This window comes from Nematolebias whitei, chromosome 6 (assembly GCF_014905685.2).
Source record: "Nematolebias whitei isolate Nwh7 chromosome 6, NemWhi1, whole genome shotgun sequence".
NCBI classification, from domain to species: domain Eukaryota; kingdom Metazoa; phylum Chordata; class Actinopteri; order Cyprinodontiformes; family Rivulidae; genus Nematolebias; species Nematolebias whitei.
In genome coordinates this window covers 9,955,457-9,961,859 of record NC_056503.1, presented here as the reverse complement: position 1 = coordinate 9,961,859, position 6,403 = coordinate 9,955,457, and positions in this window count along the sequence as shown.

Here is a 6,403-nt window from a genome sequence, read left to right as displayed (position 1 = left end):
TAAAAGCATGGATGGCCTTTTCCAAGTTAGAACGATTTAAAAAAGGCTTAACTTTGGATAAAAGACGTAACTGATAAAAACAGGCCTTGACTACAGAGGGTATTTGTTTGTCAAATTTTAAGTCCTTATCAAATGTCACTCCCAAGTTTTTAACTGTGGATCTGAACTTGGATGTCAGAGCACCAAAGTTACAGGGAGCATCATCACAAAAGAAAATGCATTCTGTCTTTCCTTCGTTCAAAAACAAAAAATTAAGATGAAGCCACTGTTTAATGTCGGCAAAACAATCAACGAAAGGTGTGAGAAGGTTACTGTTTTTAGGTTTCATTGGTAAATAAATTTGTACATCATCAGCATAGCAGTGAAAAGAAAAATTATGTTTGGCTATCACTGATCCAAGGGGCAGCATGTACAATGAGAAGAGGACAGGACCAAGAATAGAACCCTGTGGCACACCACAAGAGAGAGGGGCAGTGGAGGAAGACAGATTATTCAGCATGACAGAGAATGTTCTGTTGGTCAAATAAGCAGTGAACCACTGCTTGCAAGCAGTGAAAATGAAGACTTCTGGGCAGGTGAGCGAGAGGATAACAACATTGTGAAACACGCTCCCGACATTGAAGTTAAAAATAGCCCAAAACTACTCAAATTTGCAGTAATTCTGTCTAAACAGTTAAGAACAGGGTTTTGAAGATGCCAATAGGTCAAAGTTTTAAGAGATCTATGCTGTCAAAACTGCACGAAGGAGACAAAGTGGACAAGAGCGCACCTGCTAGTAGCATCATGGAGGACAATGACGCACTAACAGGTGATGACCAACAAGCTTGTGGCGTAAGTCTGGAACTCATACTAAAAGAATTGAGAGACTTGAGGAAAGATAATCATGTGCAGCTGAAGGGAATCCGAGACGATATCAATAAGACGAATAAGTGAGTAGAAGAGGCAGAAGAGAGGCTCGTGGACGCCAAAACTCGAATACAAACTAACGAGGAAATAGTGGAAATGCTTAAACTGCACACTGAAATAAATGCTAAACTAACGGACCTGGAGGGATGATCCAGAAGAGAAAATATTAGAATGTATGTCATTAAAGAAGGAGTGGAAGACGAGACCTCATCAATGGTGACTTTTGTGGAAAGTTTGTTGAGGGGAAAAACCGGAAGTTTCAGATTCAATGGAGCTACGGGTGGAGAGAGAGCGCAACGCGCCGGGGTGTCAAAGCCACCACCAACTGCGACACCGAGATCCATTATTATTAAAATGTCCAGCTACAGAACGAAAGAAGAATTTTTTTAACTAGCTTGGCAGAAACGAGGGTTTGAGTATCTGGGAAATAAGATTAACTTGGATCATGATTATGCACCTGATGTTCTGAAGCAGAGGTGAAATCTGTGCTGAAGGAGAAAAACAAAATCCCATCATTCATCACCAGAAGAGAGAGGCCCCCTTCAAAGCCTCTTTTCAGTGAGGAGCACCTAGGGTCACAATGGAGACCCCACAGTTGGAAGTCATATTGTTTTTATTTTTTATTTTTGTTCAAGGACAGTTTATAGTTTTGTTGTAGCTGTAGTTCCATGCAGCTTTAAGGTAGGGGTTGAACCGACTAGTCAACTAGTCGATTTTAGGACATCTCACAAGTTTTTAAATTTCACGTCGACTAGTCGCAGTCACTACCAGTACACAGCCGTCAGCGGACGCGCGTGGCCTACGACTATTAATAACTAATAACTATGATATTATAATAAAGTGCTCCACCGCTGCCCACCCTGATGCCCTCAGTTCCAATCCACAGCGGTGGATTAAATAAAATGAAACTAAGAACAGCGGGGTGGGCGGTGGACTCCACCACTGTCCTTCCACCGTTTCTTGCTGTCCACTTGCAACATAAATACACAGAGGCCTCAACAGAGCCACAATCACACATCTGTCGTCATCAATTACAATACTGTAATTTTTAAAGTATCAGTACTAGAATTGTGCAATTTCTGTACTTGTCTAGTATCAATACTGTGCAACCCTGTTTGGCTGGTTATAGTCAATGTTGTGGCAACTGTAATGACTGTTTGAGTGGATGCATGTGTATTTCGGCTGCAAGTCAACAATGGTGAAACAAGCTCACTTAGTGCGGAAAAGTGACTTTTTCTACTTTTCACGCTGATGCTCCTGATGACCTTCAGACGTCTGAGTGCTGACTTCTATAAAAAGCTCATTTGAGCTTCATTTAACAACAGAATGCTGATTTGATCTATTTAGGCATCACGATCAGGCACTGCATCAATCTAACGTTTACTATGTTTCTGTTTGCTGGCTGCAGAGAGGATCATGCCAGTGCAGCGAACACCCGATGGACAACAACTGAGTCTCCAGAAGAACTGATGACTTGGACATCATGGCCATGTTGGAGCTCTCCTCAGCCAAGTCTGGACTCATTGACTCATTACTGTTGATCAACCATGGGCAAGTGGATCATTTTGTCATGGTGTTAATTTCTTCCACCATGGATCATCCTTCATATGGACACACAATCTTAACACTGCTTTGTGTGTATACTGGACAAGGAATTGGATCAGTTCTGTTTTTCACAGATAATGTGTAAAAGAAAGAGTTTCTTAGTGTATCAATCATAGTATGAACTTTGGTTTACATTGGGCTTCATTTGATATTTCCTTTATAATTTACCAGAGGCAAACACTGACAGATCATACTGTAATTCCTCATGTGTTGTAATGCATTTTTATGGTGAAATTCTGACAACCACAGCTGCTGGTAATTTACCATAAAGTTGAACTTTGCAATAAAATACCACAATATATCATACAGTTTTGCTGTGTTTTCTACTGATATAAATTGTAATTTTGTTTACAGTATACTTATTATTTTTGAGTTTGCCGTAATTAGGTTTATATTTTAACTGTTATTTTTACAGCAAGTTGCCGTAAAATTTTTACAGTTTATCTGTTTTTCATTAGTAATTTACCATAAATAAATAACAGTTCTCTACTGTTAAAGTGACGGTTGCCAAAATGTTGTACCGTAATGTGCCATACATTATGACTCTATTTCCTATGGTGAAAATCTGGCAACCACAGCTGCTGGTAATTTACCATAAAGTTGAACTTTGCAATAAAATACCACAATATATCATACAGTTTTGCTGTGTTTTCTACTGATATAGACTGTAATTATGTTTACAGTATATCTGTTAGATTTAAGAGTTTACCATAATTAGGTTTATGTAATACTTTATGTAGGTTTATTTAGGACCGAGTTTTCTACAATGAAATTCTGGTGACCACAGCTGTCAGTATTTTACCGTAAATTATACTTTTTTCTTTTTTTTACAGTGTACAGTTAACATTTAAAACTTTGTTTTTGTATTTCTTTTGTTGTGTTTTTGAACAGATTTAACTTGGAAAAAATACTTTAAGGAATATCAGATATTATCTTGATTCTCAAGGATTTTAGACGCTAAAGCAGATAATTGAGAAGGAGCAGGATACAAGGTAAGTGGAGTTTATTTACAATGACATTCAGGGAGGTATATTATGTACAGGGGCAACAGAAGCTCTGGAAATGGAGAGCCACAGGTAAGTGAATCTTTAAATTGTTATGGATCTGAGAGATCTCTGAGATTCCTTACGTCAGGTGGGTCCACAGCATTGGCAGCAGAAACACTTTTTCTAACTTGCTAAAATACATCGAAATGCAGGAAACGGCACATGGGAATGACACACAGCACCCCCCACCCACACACACACACACACACCTGCAGCCTCCCCACTAACACCCCCCCACCACCACCACCATTGATCAATTCACAAATTAAGCCCAGATTAAAACATGTTGCGGCTTGAACCCAGCCGAACTGCGATGCTAATTAAAACTAGTTAATGTGTTTGAGCAAATAAGTGACGTTACTTCGACCTAAACAACAGACAGTGAATAAATGTTTCGAATTTAAGGTAGAAAAAGTATTTTTTACTTTTTTACACCGTCTATTAAATGCTAGCTTGTGTTGGGTAGCACACTTGCTTAGGCTGGTAATTAAATTGTCTCTAGGTGTGAGAGAGAGAGTAAATGGTTGTTTGTCTCGTTTGTCTCTATGTGTCCCTGTGATGGACTGGAGACCTGTCCAGGGTGTACCTCGCCTCTCGCACAGTGGTAGCTGGACATGGACACCAGTGACCCTCATGACCCAAAAAGGAAGAAGCTGGTAAAGATAATGGATGGATGGACGGACGATGAGATGACACTTAACTTAACTGAAAGAGGAGAGTTTTCCCTGTGTCTTCACAAAAAGCTCTTCTTAAGGCCCGAACTCATTAATTCTTTCTCTCTCTCTCACACCTACACATACATATATAAACACAAAATGATAAAGTGATGACATTTTTATGTTAAAGGTCACCAGTACAAAAAAAAGGAGATTATTCAACAGCAAAACTCTGAACCAGAGGCAATGGGTCGAGGTGGGGAAAAGTGACTATTTTTCATTTGTTGATATTAATACAAGGCACTAATATCAAAATACTCTAGGGTGAGGCGTGAGTAAATTATTCTTCTGAATTTGTTGCGGCTTTCCAACAACATGTGCATGAGAAACACTAAGTTTAATGTCTAAATGTTTGTGGCAAAAATTGCCTTTATTTTTTAAGTAAAAACATTGAAACTTCTCAATACTTAACATACATCTCATAATATGATTGTAGTAATTCTGTGTAGGTCTGGTCTAAACTTCGGGAAGATTTTTTTATTTTTTTCATGAAAACCTGATATTTTGAGAACTAAAAAAGAAAATAGATAAGCAACATGTTCCATTGTTGGGGCTGTTGAAACAGACTGGCTACAATTTCTTTGCTTCCTGTTGAAACTGAGCATCTCTCTTTGTTGCCTATTTGGTGCTTCTGACATTTTGTCTTTTTGTAAATGCAGGAATGAATCACGCCATGTCAATGCTTTCTATTTCTAAGCACAGAGAAGAAAAGAAACAGAGCTTTGTCAACTCCACAAAACATTTTAGTCAAAATAAATCTTTTGAAGGATTTGGGCAAAGAGAACATCAGCACACAACTCTGCAAAAATCAAAGCCTTCTGGTAATGCTGTGATAGTTTTTAACACAACACTGCAACAGTTTCATGCAACAAACATTGGAACATTTTGTTAAAATGTCAGGAGTTAGGTATGAAATTATAAATCGAAGCAAACCCAAAGAAATTATAATTGTTGTGAGAATGCAGTGTTAATGCTAGACCTGTCACAATAAACAATAAATCAATTAATTGGATGATAAATTAAAATTATCAACCTCATTTTCATTTATCGGCTTTATCTTTTCTTCATGTCTCTCTCTTTCTACTGAAGACACTGGATGACAAACGGCTCCGGTGCTCTTCACTGACCCCTCCCTTTCTGTTTTCTTTAAAATCTGTTTTACCTGTCCAAAATCGCGTTTTTGAATCGTTAAAAGCAGCTGCGCTGAGAAGCTAAGCTACAAGCTAACATGACAGGCCGACCTTGCGACCCCCCCCCCTCTTATCTAAGCTCCAAAATTCACTGTTGAAACCTGTGCCTTCGTCTAAAAAAAGTTGTTTTCCTCTGCATAAAGGAGCTGAGAATTTGTTTACTGATTTTTTTTATTAAAAGCTTTGTATGAAAAAATGCTATGCTAAAGAGCTCAAACCACACCGAGTGTACACCATTTTGAGAATTGAAAAACAGGGAGAGACAGCCTATGTCATGTCAAGGGGCCTCCCTCCCATTTTTCTTAAAGGGACACACTGCTCGCTCCCTCAATATCCATCCTTCAGTTCAAACAGTCTTATACTGCCATTTAGTGGTCAAAAATGTACTACACACACAAAAATTAACCAACATTTCTTCTTAAATTTGACAATAATTACTAATTATTGTCAAATTTCAAACAATATTATTGTTTATCACAATCATTTCTGAGACAATTAATCGCCCAGCAAAATTTGTTATCATGACAGGCTTAGTTAATGCTGGATGACCTCTAGAGTTTGTTAAAGAAAAAACTAAATTGGTAAAACTAGAAAAATGAGAACAGATGGTAAAGACAAATCTCTAGCTAATAGCTACAATTACAAACAGTAGATAAAAGTTAAAGCTAGTAAAACCGTAAGTAAAAGGTAAAACTGGCACGCAACAATGATCAAAAACGATGCTGATATCTAAATGTAGCAAATGTTAAATGGAACAAAATTATAGCAAAATGTGAAAATTAGCAATAAAGTGGCTAAAAGCCAAAAGAAGCAGACAAACTAGAGCAAGTATGAGGAAAAGAAAAACAAAGAACAAAGTTTATTTCAAGTTTCTTTACTGTCATTTACATCATGTGGTACATGAGGTGGAACAAAACTGTGTACTCTAGGTCCCAGTTAC